We start from the raw sequence: 21,070 nt of genomic DNA, 5'->3' as shown, positions 1-21,070 counted from the left end.
CTAGAAACTCCCTAAATCCCTAAGAAACTTTGACACAGGTGAGCAGAGGATTCATGTGTAGTATGAAGGAGCGGTGGGCTGTGTCCAGCTGTCCGGCTAGATTATACCCTAAATATTTACATAGACACTCTAGTCATTGAAATACTGCCTGACCCATTACTTCCAGTCCATTATTGGCTAACTCTCACATCTTGATTAACCCGTCTCCATTAGTGTGTATTGCCACTTGACTGTGACATACCGGCATGGGTCTAACCAGCATCTGTCTTGGGCAGGAGAGCCATGGCATCTGCCACACTTCCCATCTTCCCAGCATTCTGTTCTGTCTACTCTGCACACTTAAGGGTTGCTCTATCAAAAGGCCAAGGCAGTCTCTTTATTCAAACAATGAAAGCAACACACAAATACAGAAGGAACTCCTACACCATTCATGGTTGTGACACAGCAAAGATTTCACTGTTGGCCTGCATGCCGCAGACTTGGGGTGAAAGCCTGCAGGCTGCAGACTTGGGGTGACAACCTGCAGGCTGCAGACTTGGGGTAAAAGCCTGCAGGCCTCAGACTTGGGGTGATAGGAAAATGGAAGGGACAGGGCTAAGGAAAGGTACAGCCTTCGCGAAGAAGTCAGTGTATCAAAGGACATTTGAAAATTTTAATATTGTTCTAGGCCATCAACATTTCACTAACAACAAAATAGGATGTAGATTGGTGTTTATGTGTGGTGCCGAGTGCTGAGCTATTGTCAAACTGAGGGGTTTGGTGGAGTTTTGAATATTACTAGGCTACAAAAAGGATCTCTTTGGCTTTTGTTCTTTGAGAAACTCACCCTGGCAAATGCATCTCAGGGCTTCTAGGCATGATCATTGGCTTAGCAAAGGAGGCACTGTGGGCTTCCTTAGGGAGCTGATAACCCTCTATCCAGCCTGCCAGCACCAAGCAGACACGTCAGAGAGGAAGCCCTGGACACAGGGTATGCCAGCCCCACACTGGGTAACCCCATAAGAGACCTCACGCGAGAGCTGCTTGGGTGCTCAGTCTCCAGAACTGACGGTCACACAGCCGTGTTGTTCTTTACCTGACTGTAGAGAGGCTGTTGGCCCTGCAGAGAGAGGGGAGGTGAATGGAATTAGAAGCAGACAGGAATGAGGAGCTTCCGCAGAAAGCCACATCCATGTGAGGAAAGTGTGCTGCTGCAGAGACCGAGACCCAGCGGAGCTGTCAGCGGGGCTGGGAGGAAAGTGTTGGGTGGTGCCAGACGGGTGCCCTTGATACGTGGTGGCAGGCAGCTTGGCAGTCCTGTGGCTCTTAGAAGAATAGAAGACGATGAGAGTCAGACTAAGAATTTTCCCCTTCAGTGTGTTGAAGGTGCCATTGGCATGTCCCAGGTGTCTTTGGGAAAGAGAGAAAAGGGGGGCATTAACCAAGTAGTGGCATACTCTACAAAGGATGGGACAATTGGGACATGTTGAGCCCCCAGATGGCATGGCCCCTAGCCTACTCAAATAGCAGAATTTTAAATTATGAAATATTCACATGTAAAGTACCAATTCAGGTGGCTGTAGATACAGCAGGGTCCTGAGGAAAAATACGAGATTCAACCTCATACTTCCTGTAGAAATCCGGAAAGAGTTTGAATGGTGCCTAAAGATGCCTGGGAAAACGTGGAGGTCTTCTGAGGATCAAGGGCATGGCTCAGAAACCCTATCACATTCCTGGATCCTTGACATCTTGTCCATCAGCAGCCCACTGGAAGCTGGAGACAAGCCAGCTTGGAGCCAGTGGGTTTGGCTCTAGGCAAATGGTACAGATTCCAATAGACTTCGTAATATATCTGCAGAGTTGTGTATACAGTCTCACTGCCAACAGCACTGCCTCTGGGACAAAAAGAGACAGAGAGAGGAAAAATGGGAAGAGGGTTTTGGTTCCAAAATGTCATTCTTCAAAGCATCAAATAGAAAATATGACTATGTGACCATGAAAGGACAGATCTAGAACCCAGCCAAGAGCCTGAGGCGAAAGCCTGTGGCTCAGACGTTAGGCAGGAGGCTGAACCCAAATTCAGGAGCAGACTCATGTGCTCGGCTTGGTCTCAACATCGTTGTGAACTTGGGACAATGGCCAAGCTGCTGCTCCTATTAGAATTGATAAGAATAAGAAAGTGCTTAGCTCTCAATGGAATGTTTCTATGAACCCATCTTCTCAAGGCTCAGGAGACATCTTGGAATAGCAGGAAGAACGAGTCAGAGCGAGGCTGTGAACTGGTGCCTTCTAGACACAGCTTGTCTACTGCACTCATGAGCCCACAGCATCTGGGTTACCTGTACGTTATCTATACAAGATCAAGCCAGTCGGATATTCCAGACTGGACCACTGGTGGATTGTTCTTACTCCGGGGGATCGCCCCATATCCATGTGCACTAACTGAACTCAGAGGGAGGTACAGGAAGTGAGGGAAATGGAGCTGAAAGGGGTATACAATGGGAACCAGAGGGAGTGGATAGGAGGAAATTGGGGGTTGATATGGTCAGAATCATGAAGATCACAAATAATAAATTGAAAAAAATTAATAAATTCCAGTTGAGATACAGATGGAAATATAAATCAATATATCCACTATGGGACCACTATAGATATTTCTAAAAACCAAAAAAAAATATGGTCAAGAAGCTATGGGTAGGTAGAGCATAGGTCTTAGAGGAGAACCCATTATTATTATTGTATTATGCTAAATGGACAGAGTATTAAGTCAACTCCTAACAACTTATTGTTAGACTCACATGTGAGTGCATCTCTCAACCCCACACCATAGAGGCCTCTTTCTGTAAAATTTGGAATTATCACAGAGACCTACAACTGGCCAAGGTATGGAGAAAAAGAGACTATAGAATTCTCAGCCCTAAAAGGGGCATGCATATCACACTGCTCCCCTCGGGGCTCAAGGCTCATTATGGAAGAGGAGGTGGGAAGAGTGTAAGAGCCAGAGGTGGTGCGCCACCACGAGGAGCCAGTGTTTTCCACATATGATAGAGCAGCAGCACATAAGGACTCATAGTGGTCATAGCAGTGTGCAAAGATCTGGGGAAGCTCAAGCCAGACAAAATCCCAACACAGAGCAGGAGGTGGGCAGGATGTCCCACTCCTTGCTGAGGAGCTCTTGCCAGTGAATAGCTGCTAAGGGCATAGTCCATTTTCTCTGAGAGTGTGGCTTCCGGTAGGTGGGCCACACTCTAGCAGAAGGCCACACATCCTTTAAAAAATGACACAAAGTTGGTGTGTAAAGAAAGAGAGTGGACCTGAGAGGAGTTGGGGAAGGGAGTACTTGTGATCAGAACACACTGTATGACAGTTTTAATAAAAAGTTAACTCAATATTTTTTTAAAAGTCAAATATAGAACTGACATCTGACCCATCCCCTCAACTCATGGGGCTGTGTCTGAAGGAGGTGAAATCTACTCAGCAGAGAGAAACTTGTGTGTCTGTGATCATCAGAGGTTCTATTCACAATACCTGGTTTAATTGTGTGTGTGTGGTCACCATAGGCACTGTTCACAATAACTGAGGTAAAAGAATCACCATGGCTTCTAAACAACAGGTAAATGGTCAGAGAAAAACTATGTGTGTGTTATGGACTTTTATTCAGTCATAAAAAAGAATGAAATTGTATCATCTGAAATGAAAGGGCCATGAGTGGAGACTCTTGTGTAAAAGACCACATTTGCTCTCAGCTGGGGATCTCGGATCAAGTAGGTTTTAGATTTACACACACAACATTGAAGTAGAAGTGAGGCCAACTGGGGACTGAAAGGGACATGTTGGGAAGAGGAGAGGGAGGAAAGGGAGACCGGGGATGTGCGGGCCAAACGACCTACAATTGTTAGAACCCATCCCTGCATGTGTTCCGTCCCTCTTCCTGCTGCTGTAGACAGAGCTCCGAGGTACACTTGGATGGCCACAGTACCATCCCTGGGAATTATTTCTTGCTGGTGTGGACTGTGTGGCCAGCAGGACCTGACTGGCTTGCTAGTGAGGCCGGGAGGTTGGTGGGCCCTGACTCTCATGATAAAGGCCTGCTTAGTATTTCATCCCATTCAATACAGTTCAGCAACCTTTAGAAATGTTTTGAGATCTGAAATCCACATGGCCTCTGGTGGCAGAGTGTGTGGACAGTATCACGTAGTCAGAGCATGCATTATGAACTATATCCCTGAAACGAGAGGGTTATGTGCATCCTTTATCTCTCTTCTGTAGAGGACTGTCAGGCAGTAAATATTTGGTTATACCACTTTTTTTGTTTTTGAAGAAATATCCTATCATTAAATCTTGGATTTATCACATTTCTAGAACAGTCTCAGGGTCAGCCAAAGTATCTCAGTTCCCCTTATTCAGATGTCCATGGACCTCTCAGCTTGGCAGAACACTGGGCAAGCTCCTCCCTGACTGGAACCCTCACCTCCATCTCCTGTGGGTATCAGCCTTAGATTATAAGCTTTTATTATTGCCTTGCCCTTCATCTTCCTCATTGAGATGAACATCTTTTTTTTTTTTAAGTCTCCTGCCAGTTTTATAGATGAGGGACACTTGCTTCACAGGACGTCAAGAGCACCCTTGAGAACAGAGTGGCTCTGACTCCCAGTTTCTGGAAGGAGTCAAATCCTGGTTTTGACTGGCTCCAGACAGCCAGAATTTGTACCTGTAACTTCTAGACACAGGTACCGGTTCAAATAGTGTTTCACTTGCCTGTGCCCTGGAGGCTGCAGAAGGTTTCTTGGGAGTCCATGGGATATCAGATTTTTTTTTTAACTTTCTAGGCTCACAGTTGAATAGGTCAGCTGATGTGTGCCGAGCCATTAACCAAGCATCTGATGCCACCCGCTCTGTGAGCTTCCCCAGGGGAGGTGGCGACGAACATCTGTTCACACCAGACAGGCCACCAACAGACCAAAGGAAGAATTCTATCCTAGTCATTTGGTGAATGAATGAGACTCTTTGTAGAGCACTGGTAACCCCAAGACAGCTGCTCCCCCACCCCAGAAAATCCCACTCCAGCCACATGACAGTCTCCCAGAAGCTGTATAGATGGCATCCTCCTTCAGCTAATCCCTCACCCTTTAAGCATTCCATCCCCTTCCATGGCTGACGAGGGGCACAGAAGGGAGTGGCTAGAAACTCAAGTGAAGCAACAGCCATCTTCATCTTCTCCAGGGCCATTGGTCGATGTTTGCTTGCTCACAACTGTTCTAGTCGGCATAGTGACGGCTGTGATGCTGAGGACGGCAGCTTCCCTAACTTTCCAGGCATGGTGTCCCACTGTCCCTTTGGCTGGTGTGGAGGAATGCCAGACACCTCTGGAAAAGGTCTCGTTACCAGGTGAGCAAGGGTCCGAGAGTAGATCCCTGTATCAATATCAAGAGTGTCTCCATTTAACTATTGTTTATTTAATAAATATAAAATACGACTTGATTCCTTCAAAGTCAGTTTACAGCCGCATCTCAGACACAGAGCTATTGTACAGAGCTGAGTTCCCTGTTGCTACAGGTGGAAGTGAGACATGAACTCTCCGGAAGGTGGGGGGAGCAAGTTGTCAGCTAGTGCATGAAACTTGGCTCTGCGCCAGGCAATCTGACGATCTTTGTTTTCAAATTTGATGCTCAGAACAGGTCCCTGTCTTGAGCAGGACTGTTATTCTTGTTTGATTGATAGAAATAGCAAACCCTATTGTAGTTAAACATCTCCGGGAAGGCACACATCCCTCTGACTAGGAGCAGTGAGAGAACCCAGGAGCCAAGAAAACTGGAATTCCGAGTCAGTGCTTTCTTGTGAGGCGGCCTTGTTTCCTGTATAGTTTACGGGCGCAGGCAGAGTGGAATAGGACTCAGCCATCAGAGCAGTAAGACATGCTGTGACTGAGGCATGAATAGTGTGCTGGGAGAGGAAGCCAAACGAAGGTAACCTGACCGATGACCTCGTGGGAATACATGCTAGTTACGTTCCTGGTTGCTATGACAAAATACCTGCAATTGACTTGAAGGGACCAGAGTTTAATTTGGCCCAAGGCCTTAGGGAGTAGAACCCATTGTGTCAGGAAAGCAGTGGACAGATCAGTCCAGGCTGGCCAGCGTCTGTGGTCACAGCTTCTTCCATTCTGCCTGAGCAGGTAGAGAAGAGGGCTATAACCCTTGAAGGTTCCCTACTAGTGGCCTGTGTCCGTCAGCTGGGCATCATGCATGCTCCAAAGTTCCCACAGATCCCTGAAGCAGCACCACTGGCTCAAAACATGATTCTGTGGAGGACACTGCACTCTTAAACCACGAGAACATGAAATATCAAGACAGACAATAGAAGGAGCCAGAGAGAAATCTAAGAGTTGCCGGGGCTGAGGTGGGTCAGGCAGTGATCACTAACAGAGATGGGGATTCCTTTTGGGGGACAAATATTTGGTGCCTCATAGAGGCGTGTGGGACTCCATGGTAAAGTTCTAAATGCCATTCAACTGTACGCTTTCTTCTCTTTCAACCTAATATTTTCATTGATTATTTGGGAATTCCACGTAATGTACCCCAATCACACTGACTTCCCTTTCCTCCCAGGTCCACCTTCCCACCTCTGTGCCCCCAGAAAAGAAAGTATTCATACATCAAGTCCAGTTTGTGTTGCTCATATACTCACTGTGGTGTGGTCAGACTCCCAGTGATGACCTAAAGATGACCGAGTCCTTCCCCTCCCACATGCTCCAGAAGCCAGCAGCTGTGAAGAGCTACACTTCAGCATCTTTACCACAGTTTCCAATGGCTTCTGTCTGGACTCTTTCTTTTTGGGTGGGGAGGTCGGGTTATCACAGAACCCTTCAATGTCCCTCATTCCCAACTACGAGTCTGCAGTCATTCACACCACTGCAAAAGAAGCTTCCTTGCCCATAGTCGCCATTGGTAGCACAAACCGTGACATCATCGTGATCCATGTTACTGCTGGAGGCCATGTTGATGTCCACGGTTCCTGCTGCTGCCGGAGACCATGTTGGTGACTGGTCCACGTTACCTCCTGAGACCATGCTGGTGTTCATGATCCATATTACCTCTGTCGACCATGATGATGTCTGTGGTTTGTGCCACCATTCACGGTCCTTGCTGCCACCAGGTACCAAGCTGATGTCACTGTTATGTGATATGAATTTTAGCTCACTTGAAAAGTAATATGCTCTGATATTGCAGGAGAGGTGGCCTCTGTCATTCTGTCATCTGAGTATCTAAGGGCAGAGCCATTGCTCCTCTCCTCTAATGCTGTTCTGGGGATCTTCAGCACTGCCAGGCGAGACCAATGTCTGTCCTGTCTGTGGTCTCTAGGTCAGTATTTTGCTGATGAAAGCAAGGTTTTCAGGACAAGGACAACATGGGGTAAGGACAAGGTGGGCAGTACCATCCCCATGCTGTGCAGAGATGAGGAAGGGTTCAGACTCTGGTATGGACCCAGAGAGCCCCTCTCTCTGATGCACGGTGCTTCCCAAGCTCCTCATTTTCCTCGTCTGTGGTGGGTTTGCAGTCCTCATGGGGATACTTGGGAGACCTGAGGGAAATAGTTCAGCATTTAGTTCTGTGCCTGCTGCATGGGCAGAGCGGGGCTGAGGTGGCCCAGGGAAGGACCGAGTCCTCTGCCATCTCAGAGAAGTTGAGTCAGCAGCATGTGGATAAAGAATGTCCTTCATGGACCATCCCCAGTGTCCTACAACTCCCTGTGGCCTAGCTCAGTTCTGGAATAGGAATAATGTGTGCCTAGAACGGGTCTGGCTTTGTTCAGTGGACACAACAAGAGCCAGATCCCCAGATCCCAGAAATGAAGGCATTGATACCTGTTGCAAACGAGGGCTGATTATTTGTCCTGGCAGTCTGGCAAGCTTAGCCCCGAAATAATCACACAGAAACTATATTATTTAAATCACTGCTTGCCCCATTATTTCTAGCCTCTTATTGGTTAATTCTTACATCTTAATTTAACCCATTTATATTCATCTGTGTATCGCCACGTGGCACTGGCTTACTGGGTAAAATTCCCAGCGTGTGTCTCTGTCGGATCCATGGTGTCTCTCTGACTCTGCTTTCTTTCTCCCTGAATTCAGTTCTGTCTTCTCTGCTTACATAAGTTCTGCCCTGTGAGCAGGCCCAATGAAAGCAACACAGAGAGAAAGACCTCCTATACCAGGAGTCCAAGTCCCCAGGCTTTAGGGTTCACAGACTCATGAGTTCATCTTAGGCTTGTAGCTACTGTGGTCTGACAATGCTCTGCACAGAGGACACAAGTGTCTGAAAAGCAGTCATGACCTGGAGAACAAAGCACCGACTGTTGCCGCTATCTGGTCTTGCTCATAGAGGCTCAAAGCATCCCTCAGGCTCATGGTTCTCACAGGGCTTTGGCACTATGGAGGCAGGAGGGCTATTGCTTTAGGCCTCATGGTCCTTCTTCTATTCCTTGAGCTTGTTCTCTATAGCCCATTCATAGAAAAGGAAGAAAGAAAAACTTTTGCCATGCCTCTTGAGTGTGATCACCAAGGAGCAAATTTACCAAGAATCAGCTGACCCACGGTGCTGTTCAAGGACAGCTGACTGCAGTAAGCTCCATGGTGACAGCGTGAAGTCCCAAGAAAAAGCTACTCTTCTGCTGCTGGGTCTACCACGCAGGACAGGACTAACTCCCAGGTGCTGTCTGTCACACTCCGAGTTTTGTCCTCCACCTGTCTGTGGAGGCAGAGCACCTCAGGAAAGTGAGCTGTCACGATAGACCTGACACACGTCAAAGGACACAAACTTATGCTGGTACTCACACCAGCACCAAGGGAATGAGGTGGTTCCCAGAGCAGTGTATCATGGGAAGAATTTTGTTCCCAGAGCAGTGTATCATGGGAACACTTTAGTTCTTGGTGCAGTGACTCATGGGAACACTGTTTCTCTGGGCAGTGTATGGTTGAAATGATGTGGTTCTCTGAGACGTGTTCTATGGGAGTGCTGTGGTTGGCAGAGCAATGCATCTTGGGAAAGCTGTGGTTCTGAGAGCAGTGCACCATGGGGGATGCTGTGATTCTCTGGGCTGTGCTCCATGGGAACAAGGAGAGGACTGGCCCACACTCACTGTTGCATTATGGCCGTGGTTGCCGTTGTGGCTGGAGGCAGGTCTGAGTTTCCGGAAGAGCTGTCACCTTCGCTATAGATCCATTTATATGACAGCATTCAGTTTCTTAAAATAAACCCAGGGGTTGCCATTTCCATTAATAACCCTGTTTGTAAATGGATTCCTTCTCTAAGGTAGTACAAAACTCCATTCATCATGCCGGACTTGGTACACTGAATGAAGGGTTAGTCACCTCCATGGTAGGTCCTTGAGTTCAAGAGGTCCTCAGAACAGTTGACAGTGGTGTCAAGACACTTTGACCTGACGAAGAGCAAAGCTAGTCAGAAGGAACTGTGGGAAAGTGCTGGAATACCACTGATGGCAGAGCTTCAGATGCCAGCAGTAATGCATGCTGGAAAGCCTCGTCTCCATGTTGGAAGTTTGGGATACCATGCCTGCTTGAATCTGAGCCATGGCACTGAATTCTCTTCAATTTTAGGGTTCCCCACCTCACTGCAGGCTTGACAGTCTTGGTGGGAAGTCTCTGTGTCTTCTTTGTGTTCATTGGAATGGCTCGACTCCCAGAGAAAAGGCCTGCCCTGTCTTCATCAACACTAGCCTGATCCAAGCTGTAAACTCCCCTGCAAAGCGCATCATCCCTTCCATGCTCCATTTCCAGTGAGACTGGATGACTGACAGAAATCATCCCACACTTAAGATGAGAGAAATATCACACAAGACTGGTTTGAACACTAGGCCAGGCATCATCTCTCCAGATTCCAAACTGCAGAGCCAATGGTCCCCTTTGCTGGTGATGGCTAAGATCCGTGCTGGTGCACCTGTCAGAACTGGCTACTGTAACAAAACCCACCAAACTCAGTAGAAAGATACATAGTTTCTTTCATTTTTAAATCCAGGCAACCCTGGAGCTAATGTCTACCACTTGGGTTTCTCTTTTGGCAGGTGTCTTTTATGCCATGTTCAACAGAGGGTCTCAGGGGGACTGGCGCGACTCTGAGACCTGGCATTATTTTTGATTCAACAGACGTAGGTGGGGGGCAAGTCAGTCACACACATGCAGGGTGCATGCTACAGGGGGCTCAGAGATGAGTCGGGATTCTGGGGACAGGAGCCAGATTCACTTCAATTTCAGAAACAGTGCACATGGAGGATCGCCTTTTATCGAGGAACATGTCCTTCTTTCAAAAACATAACCAGGAAACAGTGACCTTTCCGGTAGTTTCCTGAGCTGCCGTTTTAGGGGCGTATAATAAATGCCACCAGGCACTAGGGATGGAAAACACAAGATTCAACAAATTAAACTCGGAGCACACACCAGAGACACCCGGAATGGACCTGCGTACACAGTCACAGCTATTGTGTTATTTTTTTCTCCATCAAGAGGCTGACATTCAGAATATTCAAGAAATATGACTGCCCTTTCAGACTTCGAATTTGGATTTATTTCCCCAGGATACTGTATTTATTTAGTCTTGTATGAATGTCATACATCAGAACCAAGTTGCCACGAGAATAAAATCTTACTTGACTTTTTGCTGTCTGCATTTAGCATGAATTCCATTAAGACAATACGACACAGGGCTGGATCTGAAGCACAGGAGCTGCTGGGATAATTTTCACCTGCAGAACCTTTTCTAGCGTGACTTTCTGTCACTGTCTTCCTGAGCAGAGGAGAGCTGAGCTGTCAATAGCAAGAAATTCAATTAGTTTTAGAAACTGAGCAAAGAGAATAGGGTTGTATGTCATGCGCATATATGCACATATATATACATATATATGTGCATATATGTGTAACATAGATGTTTCTGTTTTTATATAGTGGGCATACACAGAGAGATGGGGGAGAGGGCAGTGAGAAAGGAGGAAAAGGGAGAAAGAGAGCAAGGAGGGAAGGAGAAGGAGGGAGAGGGAGAAAAAGAGGGAGATGGAAAATGCTTGCATTTAGACGACTTGGGGACCTTAGCTAGAAAGCTAGTCTTCCATGCTAAAGTTTCTTTTTCTCCTCTTCATAAGGGGTCTCCATAGGTTTTAATTAATTTTCCTGATGGTTTATTTAGAGTCAGATTTAACCATCACACAAGGTTGTTCACAAATAACCAAGAGTGGCTGTTGTCACTTCTAATGTGTGTGTGTGTGTGTGTGTGTGTGTGTGTGTGTGTGTGTGTATGAATGCACAATTCATGCTCATGCTCATATGCAGGTCAGGGCTTGATGTTGGCCTCTTCTATTGCTCTCTACCCTTTTAATGTATGTATGTATGTATGTATGTATGTAGGTAGGTAGGTAGGTAGGTATGTACTATGTATTTAATATCTTGAAGCAGAGTCTCTGGTTGGACCAGGATCTTGCCTCAATAACTTGGCTCCAAAAGATTGGCTGACTAGCAAACCACAGGGTTGTTCGGCCTCCACCTTCCCAGTTCATGTGTTACTGTCATGGCTACGGTTCTCTGTGGTGCTGGGACTCACAGTTTGCCACTTTCAAATTCTCTCTTGTTATGTATGCTCCTACACTGCCTCTCTTGGGGTCCTTGAGGTTAGCCTCATGAGACCTCTAGCATACTTAGAAACTGGAGCAACGTGCGCACCATTCGACAGTTAGAGATTTCAGGGCAGAGGATGTGCAGTAAAGCAGCGTTCTGCTTAACCTTGCTGGGAACAGGTGTGAGGAATGATCAACTGAATAGAGAAGGTGTTTGTCCTGAGAATCCAGTTTCTTACCCTCAATGAGCACAAAACTGGGATTTGTGTGTGTGTTTTGTTTTTGATTTGTTTTTTATGTGTAAGAGTAAGTACATGAGTGTGTGCATATGTGCGTGCATGCATGTGTGCATGTGTATTTCAGTCCATGGACCTGAAACATTGAAAGTGTGCAGTATAAAGTTGACACACTGAAAAAAAATCAGTGTCACAGCATCGACGCTGTGAGCGAAACTTCCCTGAGTTTCCGGCCTTTCTTTTCTAAGGTTTTTAACTGATCGCCTCTTAGTTTCGCTGACGATGGCTCCACTTAGAGATGTGCAGAAGTCACCAGCCTGTGGTCAAGCACTTGTGGAGTCCAGCAAGGATGACTCCAGGCCTTGGGAGCAGCTCGAGTGACCATTCTGACCCTCATCAGATGTGGGGTCCCTGTGTCATCCCCCTGGAAGGAGAGTCGGAGAGCTTGGACCCAAGGTCACAAAGACCAAGCAAGCTTGGAGCGAAGGCCATGTCTAAACAGGAGCCCCATCCTGTCCCCTCACATATCCCAAGCAACCTGTTGACCGTTGCTCCTTGAATGGCCGTCTCCCCTTTCCATCACCCAGCCAGCCTTCTCTTCCACCTGGGTGGGTGTGGCCACCTTCCATGCTGGCTCTTTACCTCCATGCTTGCTTGTAGTCCATACTGCTGTTCTCTTCCGGATGTGACCAGGAGTGAGCTTACCTTGCCTGTCCTCACCTCAGGCCCTCAGACATGTGGCATTGTCCATAGGGCTGGGCCCAAACTGTTCGGCCACCCCCTATGCGTCTCCTGAACCTGCCCACACCTCGTTTTCTCAGTTTGGGCTCAGCAGCATCCATTGTCCCAGAGCTGAGGCTGCATCAGGCTCTGTAGGATCCCTGGTCTCTCTCTCCATCTCTTTTTCTCCTTCTCTCTCTCTCCCATCTCTGTTTCTCCAGTATCTGTCCTCTCCTCTCCTCTCCTCTCCTCTCCTCTCCTCTCCTCTCCTCTCCTCTCCTCTCCTCTCCTCTCCTCTCCTCATCACTTCTTTTCTCTCTTATCTTTCTCTCTTGTCTCTCCCTCTCCCATCTCTCTCTCCTCTCTCTTTCCTCTCCCTCTCTCCTTCTCTTCTCTATAATTCTTCTTTCTCTCTTCTCCCCCTCTCTCTTTGCTGTTTCCTTGTCTCCCACCACTCTCCTTCTCTCTGTCTCTCCAATTTCTCTCTCCTTTCTCTCTCTCTCTCTCATCTATTTCTCTCTCTCTCTCTCTCTCTCTCTCTCTCTGTGTGTGTGTGTGTGTGTGTGTGTGTATGTGTGTGCGCGCGCGCGCCTCAGTCTGGTTAGCTTCCAGCCTTCCTACACTCTGCCCTCCACCTAGAATGTTATTCTTGCCCTCCATTCCTGGCTCTCTCCTATTCTTGTTGCTAGATATTGCCTTCCTGAGAAGCCTCACCCCAGGAGTGCATGACAACCGAGTGCTCCCTAACCTCTTATATTTGCTCATCTATACATCAGACTGTAAAAGTTTGGAAATTATATACATCAGACTGATTCTACCCCATAGTCTGTTTTGTAGAGATTTAATTGACCATGTTCATTCCTTTCGTGCTGCCTGTGGCTGTTTCTGCAGATGTTGAGGAGCTATGATGAGACCCATGGCCACAAACCCTAAAATACCCACCATCTAGCTACTAGTGCAGCATGTTTGCTGACCCAGCCCCAAACAGGGCAGATTTCATGCTCATAGCATCAGGACCTAGGACAGTGCCTGTCTGACATGGCTGGGTATGTAAAATACACAAGCATGAAGAACCAAGTTCTGATCTCCTCTGTCCAGGGTTGGGGGCAGAGACACGAGGATTTCAAGGACTCCCTGGCCCACCAGACTAGCTGAACCTTTAACCTGAGGTTCAGTGAAGGAACCAGACTACACAAACACACATACAAACATACATACAAACATACATGTGTACACAAACCAACATACACAAGTGCTTGCACACACATACATGCATACACAAACTGACATGCACAAGTACTACATGCATGCATGCGCGCGCGCACACACACACACACACACACACACACACGGCATTTGCAGAATGAATAGACACCTGTGAACTCTGAGAATACAGGAGAGAATCACAACCTGAAATACAGGTCGTGTGGACACCTGATCTTCCTCAAGGAAAGTTTGGTGGGTGGGCACCATTTCAGCCGCTTCTGCTGTGGGCTCTTTATCTACCTGCTGCCACACACTGACATTCAAGGCACTCCACGTGTAGTGCTGACAGATTTGTCTGCTGTCCCCTTCTGGTTGTCTCAGTGATCTGACCTGGTAGGCCTGTTGTCATATCTGTTTTACAGAGAAACAAGCTAAGGCGGAGATAATTCAAGTGACTTGACCAGGATTCGGCAACTAAGAAGTGGTCCTTGGGGAGTCCTCCACTTTTAACACTGTGCTTTCTGATGCATGGTTGGTTCCTCTTTGAGAGCTGTGTCTTTATCTGGTTCTGCTTTGACCAGAAGCATAGATTCTTTTGGGCAATCGGCTAGGTGGCAAGGTAAACGCTTACTTAGTAGGACGTCGTCCCTATATACTGAAACTTGGCTTCCCAGGAACTCCGCTGCTGCTGCAGGCATAAGACACGGCAGATCCAAAGCCACGGTGACCATGCTGCTTCAGTGAGCAGGCAGCGGTTCCAGGAGGCAGCAGTGAGGCTGGGGTCCTTTAGGAGGTGAGAACGCTGTGGACAAGTTCCACACAGGAGTCTGTCGCTGTGAGTGACTTGCGCTGTTGAGGATGAGCCATCTCCATACTGGACCATAACAACACAGGTATCGCACTCAGGACAGAGTCTGGTCATCAGTAGAATAAACACTGAGTCCCCAGTGGCAGCAGGAAGGACTGGAGCTGAGGTGTGGCTTTGACCTTGAAGCTATTGACTTCCAGTACTTGGGATTGGACTCCTATTCACTTCCCTTCTATCCCCAACAGCATAAATGGCTCCTATTTTATTTGAGTTTGTTTTATTTTTGCTAAGTAAGATAGTTTTTCCTAAAACAGATCCAATGAAATAAAAGAGAAATTGAAACTGTAATAAAACTCCATGAGACATTAATGTTCAAGCTTTGGGAAACTGGTAGGAGAAGCTGGTCTTCACAAACTTACATGACCAAATACCTGACAAGAAGCAGGGGTTTATTTTAGCTGATGGTTTGAGGGGAACATCCGTCATGGTGGGGCAGCCTGGCAGCAGGAGGCCATTACCCCGTATCTCAGGGATCAGGATCAAGAGCAAAGGGGATGCTCCTCACAGAGATTTCTCCTTTCCTTGTTTGACACAGTCTGGACTGCAGTCCACGGAAGGGCGCTGTCCACACCCACAGAGTCTGTCTGCTCTCGGTTAGTCCTTCACACCCCCACAGACACAACTGAAGCCAAACTTCCATGACACCCCCATTTATTTCTAAACCCAGTGAGGCTGATGATCAAAACTGGCCATTACGAGGAGCCATGTTTGACTGATGGAAGCAACTGCCCATCCACAGGCAGAGCCAGATGGGTCAGAGGACAGTGTGAAGGCAAACTGCATCAGTGTGTGAACACACATGGCTCTCCCACACAGCACCGGTGTGTGAACACACATGGCTCTCCCACACAGCACCGGTGTGTGTGAACACACATGGCTCTCCCACACAGCACCGGTGTGTGTGAACACACATGGCTCTCCCACACAGCACTGGTGTGTGTGAACACACATGGCTCTTCCACGCAGCACCCGTGTGTGTGAACACACATGGCTCTCCCACACAGCACCAGGGTGTGTGAACACATATGGCTCTCCCACAGAGCACCAATGTGTGTGAACACATGTGGCTCTCCCACAGAGCACCGGTGTGTGTGAACACACATGGCTCTCCCACACAGCACCAGTGTGTGTGAACACACATGGCTCTCCCACAGAGCATCAATGTGTGTGAACACACATGGCTCTCCCACAGAGCACTGGTATGTGTGAACACATGGCTCTCCCACACAGCACTGGTGTGTGTGAACACACATGGCTCTCCCACAGAGCACTGGTGTGTGTGAACACACATGGCTCTCCCACGCAGCACTGGTGTGTGTGAACACATATGGCTCTCCCACACAGCACCGGTGTGTGTGAACACACATGGCTCTCCCACGCAGCACCGGTGTGTATGAACACACATGGCTCTCCCACGCAGCACTGGTGTGTGTGAACACACATGGCTCTCCCATGCAGCACCAGTGTGTGTGAACACACATGGCTCTCCCACAGAGCATCAATGTGTGTGAACACATGTGACCAACAAGCAGTGATGGAGGCAGAGAGCTTTTGTCACAGTGAGGGGTGGATAAGAAATACTCACTTTTGATGGTTTTGTTTGCTTGTTTTGGTTTTTAATTTTGTCTTTTTGTTGTTGTTGTTGTTCTATACTTAATGCTCTGTCAGAGAAATCTCAGAAGAAAAGATTTAAAAGATTTCATACACATTGAACAAGAAAAAGCGAAACCATTTCTGTCCATAGACAGTAAAATCTCATCTACCGAAGACTTAAAGAAGTCTCCCAGCAAAGCCTATTAACACTAATTAATGAAGCCATTAAGAGCGGCACGCAGTCTCAGCCATGTCTCTGCACCACAGAAATGAAGCAGAGAAAGGAAACCAAGGGGGAGAACGTGTTTCCAACAGCAACAAATGTGAAGTGCTCAGGAGTTCACTGAGTCAGGAGACAAAAGACTCGCAAGCTGGAGTCTAGGATGCTGCTGAGAGAAGGTGAGGAGGGCTTACGGAGGAGGAGATCCCCAATATGTGTTCCAGGTTCAGAGATTAATATTATTGAGGTGTTAATGCAGGACAGTAAGGAAGCAGAGAAACAGATCAGATGAAGATTTTGGGCAGTGTAGTGGCTTTGCTGTGAAACGTGAGGACTGAGCAGATGCAGCGGGGTCTGTGCCTCCAGGGCTGGGGAGAGGGCTCAGGAGTGAAAGCCTCTGCTGTGCAGAGCGAGGGCCAGGCTTGAACCCACAGCTGTCACCTGAGGCAGGTGCGGTGGTCCCCGTAACTCCAGCCTCTAGTGGCGTAGACAGAGGGATCCCTGGAGGGGGTTGGGTGTCAAGTCTAGCCATGTTGGTGATCTGGGTTTGATCGAGAGATATAAAGGAGTTACACACGACACACCGAGCATGACCCACAGGTAAACTAAAGAGGGGCTTATTTAAAAGCAATTCCGTCACATGCCATTTTACCACTTCGTAAAGATGAGTGCAACCTTGTGTATCAGTAAGATGGACGTGCTTATTTATATTGATAAAGAAATATACATGACTGAGTATTTGATATCGAAGGGCATAGAGTGTCTTCAGCGATCTTCTGACTTTATCAGGATTTTGATTTTAGAGGTAGCACTGCTGAAGATGCCTCTTTACATAAACACACAATACAGATGTCAGGTTATGTTTTCAGCCAATTCAGAGCTTTTTTTGAAATTCTGTCTTAACCCCAAGCAAAATCCATTTAATCTTTAATCCATTTTTTTTTTTTTTTGGTGGTGGTGGTGGTGGTAAACTCAAGTTAGCAACTCAAACAGTGTTTCCTTCTCAAGTGTGTTGATATTTATGCAGGAATGCTTGTATATGAACACACGAGTACACTCCATGCAGAGGGCAGAGGAGGGTGACATCCCTGGAGCCAGAGTTGCATGCAGTTATGAGCCATCCCGTGTGGGTTCTGGGAATTAAACTTGGCCCTCCCCAGGAGCGGATGGTGCTCTTACCTGCTGAGCCATCTCTCCAGGCCTTGAAGCCGTCGTTTTTAAAATGAACATTCTAAAGGCTCACCAGTTTGATGCCGGTACACGGAGGGCAGTAGTGGAAAGCGAGCAGCCCCTGTTTGCACGCTTGAGCTGCTCTGTTTCTCCGAGAGCAGAGTTTTATGTTCAGTAAACGCACTTGCGCACCACAGCAAGGGTCTGGGGTCCGAGGGTAGCCATTTCAGGCAGGGCTCTTTGGCAGGTGTAGGATGGCACGGGCACTGCAGAGTCCACAGGGTAGGCTAGGGAGCAGGGCTGGGTTGGCATCAGTGCAGAAACACCTCAGAGTCATTACAAGTTTGGGTCACTGTGCTTCAGACGACTTGTTCTGTTGCCAAATTGTTCATCACCTCACATCAGTTAAGTGACTTCAGAGGAGTCAAAAGCCAGAGTTTAAGAAACTGCATTGACTTTTGAATAAAACAAACAAAAAAAAAAGCAAGGCTTACCTACCACACTTCACCATCTTTGAAGTATTTTCTGCATTCAATAACATTATCTAGATAGTGAAAAGATAATCCACAAGCTGGAGAAACATTTGCAATCCTACAGATGAGGCTCTAGTTCCATAATATACAAAGAGCACTCAGGACTCAACAAGAGAAAGATAGCAACCCAACTTGAAAATGGGCAAAAGACTTGAGTAAACATTTTTCCACAAGAGAGATATGAAATAGACAAAATCTACAGGAACAAGTTCTCAGGACTGATATAATGTGGTAATTATAAGTCCAAACTACAATGGCATGAAGCCATTTATAATCCACTAAGATGGCAGTCATAATAATTGTACTAGAGAAAGTGTTCTTCAGTGTGCCGAGGGACCGGAGCTCAAATACATTGTTGGTTAGATTGCAGAACGGGACAGAGAGACAGCATGGTGGTTAAGAGCATTGACTGCTTTTCCAGAGGAAATAGGTTTGATTCACAGGATCCACAGGATGTTTCACAACCACCTGTAACTCCAGTTTCAGGACATCTGACTCCACCTTCTGGCTTCCGCGCACACAACGCCTGTCTGTGCTCTATGCGCTACCATAGAGTTTGTGAGCTTCGGGCAAGGGGCTGGAGGTTGAAACACACAAAGACACAGAGACAGCACAGACAGAAAGTCAGAGACACGGACCTCTAGTCCCTGGTAAGAAGCCCTTTATTCAATAGCACCATGAAGGCTTATATACCCAACAGTCAAGTGGGCCAGCAGGTGAAAACCTTATCCTCTGATCCTCAAGGCCAAGGCAACACAAGCTCGTGAAGCAGAGCTGGTAAACAACTTTGACACAGCTTTCAGTAACTCAGATCAGAAGGAAAGTAAAGATCTCTACCAGGGAAGAGCAGCTGGAGGCCAGGATTTCAAATGGTCCCAACAGGCTTCCTCAGGCACCAGGCATGTATGCGGTGCACAGATGCATGCAGGCAAAACACTCACTCATATACGCAAAACTTTTAAAAAGTAAATCTAGAGTGTAAAATTGAACAGACGTTGTGTAAGACGGATTGGCCAGTCTTTAATTATCTAAATATAGACTTATTATGTCACACAGGACATCCACCTCAGGGGATGAATCCAAAGGAATTGAAAAGTCATCAAGCAAAAATTCTCATGTGCCTGTCCATAACTATTCAATTCTCTGTGGCCAACGGTAGATGATCAAAACGCCGAACTGGTGAGTGTGTAAGTCTAGCTGTGTGCACGTAAAATAGAATGTATTTATCCAAAAAGAGGGAGGGGTTCCTGGCACATGCTACAAATGGCTCGTTAGCATCCTTAAAGTGTTCGCAGGTAGTGAAAGAGTCGTGAGATGCAGTGCTGCATGACCTCAATTCTGTAAAGTGTGAGGAATGGTAAATCCAGAGACAGAAACCCGGATTAATTATCTCTGTGGACTAGGGGGCTAGAGCGAAGGATTCTGACTATCTTAGTAACCTGCCATTTCCTTTCATGGTGATGAGAACATTCTGGAACTTCATGGCCGTGGTGGTTAGATATGCGAATGTACTTAATACCATTGAATTGTATGCTTTGAAACAGTCAAAATGATAAATTTCATGTTCTGTGTGTTTTGTCATAACAGTGAGGCTAGCAATCACTGTCAGTTTCTGCTGGCAATAAAATCAATTTTGTTACGCAGCTTGACAGCTTTGTAATGCCTTGAATGCCTTGTTTTGATTATAAACACACTATTTGTTTGTTATGGGAAGTTTAGACACTCAAATGTACTAAGAGGAAAAAAATGGTCCTCACCTGCCTTCGTGCTCCACAAAGTAGCTGCCGTAAATCTGCAAACGCTGGTTCTGAGTTAAATCCCGGGCTAGCACCAACATGGCAGCTCTTTCTCCTCTGACAATTGGTATTCCGCAGGAAGCAGCCTGTGGTCATCTGTTTCCGTTCCCGGTGTCATGAACACGTCCCCATCGTCCTCTTCTACCCCACACAGTTCGATAGCATTCTGTCTTACAGCTGTAACCTCGTTTATGAATCCAGTTCCTACGCTTGGATGGGTCCTAACATTTCTGAGCTGGAATGCACTACAGACGTTATCGCAGCCAACCGATTTCTTCACCCGGCTTTATGGCTGCCGGCGCGAGACACACTGCTGGCGGGACCCATTCAACACTTTGAAAACAGAACTGATGTTTCCGTTCCCAGCTGGATCCAGCGACCTGTGGGCTGTGGGCACACAGTTCATGACCCCCAGTGATGGGAACGTGGGGCGGGGGTGGGCGGAGCCAGCCAAGTGGGAGACAGTGCCCGCAGCAGAATTTCATTCACGATGTTTGCATTTTTTGAAAAATAGAGAAGGCACAGAATAGCAACATTGAATGTGCTGATGACGGGTCCTGGTCTAGTTGCGCCAAAGGGATAAAGATCTGGAAGAGAAGGGACCCCTGGCAGGACCTACTGTGACTGTCCCCTCATTCAAGCAACTCTTCGCTGTGCCCTCAGTTCCCAGAGCCTGGTGGGCTCCCCACACTCTGCTGCCTGGGGGACTGGGCAGGGTGGCTCTCACCACCTTTGTCTCCATGGCTGGCCATAGTCAGGGAAACCAGGGACATTGTTGAGAGAGGTCTTTGAATCTGATGACTCACGCTGGGTAAAAAAATGAGCTTAGTCCCAGAGGTGTGTGGAAATCCTGAGATAAGTTTGGCTGCTCAGAGAGGAGGACTCTCTTTCCTAAGCTCCCCTTCCTGCAGGGACGGAGACAGACCTTCTTGCCACCCGGACTGAGTTCTGACTCCCTGTGCTGGCTTAGCTGTGTGGGGAGGGATGCACTACACAGAAGTCCACAGGAAGCTTGGCAGATCGGGTGAAAAGCTTAGCACAGGGCTCATTGTTCAAACCAGACTTGTTTTATGTAGGACTTTCTTTGACCAGCTTTTCCTCCTGTGTTCTCGTTTTGGGGTGATGCCACA

General features: G+C 47.4%; 1 long non-coding RNA gene across 1 annotated transcript; it reads right to left on the bottom strand.

The window, feature by feature from the left end:
* Positions 1 to 638: 638 nt before the first annotated feature.
* On the bottom strand, positions 639 to 20,220 carry LOC125404763 (uncharacterized). Its single transcript, XR_007233368.3, has 3 exons — positions 19,902 to 20,220; positions 10,642 to 10,798; positions 639 to 1,099 (listed from the first exon to the last, which is right to left on the bottom strand). It is a non-coding gene; the product is annotated as an uncharacterized LOC125404763 (long non-coding RNA).
* Positions 20,221 to 21,070: the final 850 nt, after the last annotated feature.

The sequence above is a fragment of the Myodes glareolus genome, chromosome 10, assembly GCF_982192425.1.
Source record: "Myodes glareolus chromosome 10, mMyoGla1.1, whole genome shotgun sequence".
In the NCBI taxonomy this organism is placed as follows: Eukaryota; Metazoa; Chordata; class Mammalia; order Rodentia; family Cricetidae; genus Myodes; species Myodes glareolus.
Note: the sequence above shows the minus strand (reverse complement) of the source record. Positions and strands in the feature narration are given on the sequence as shown.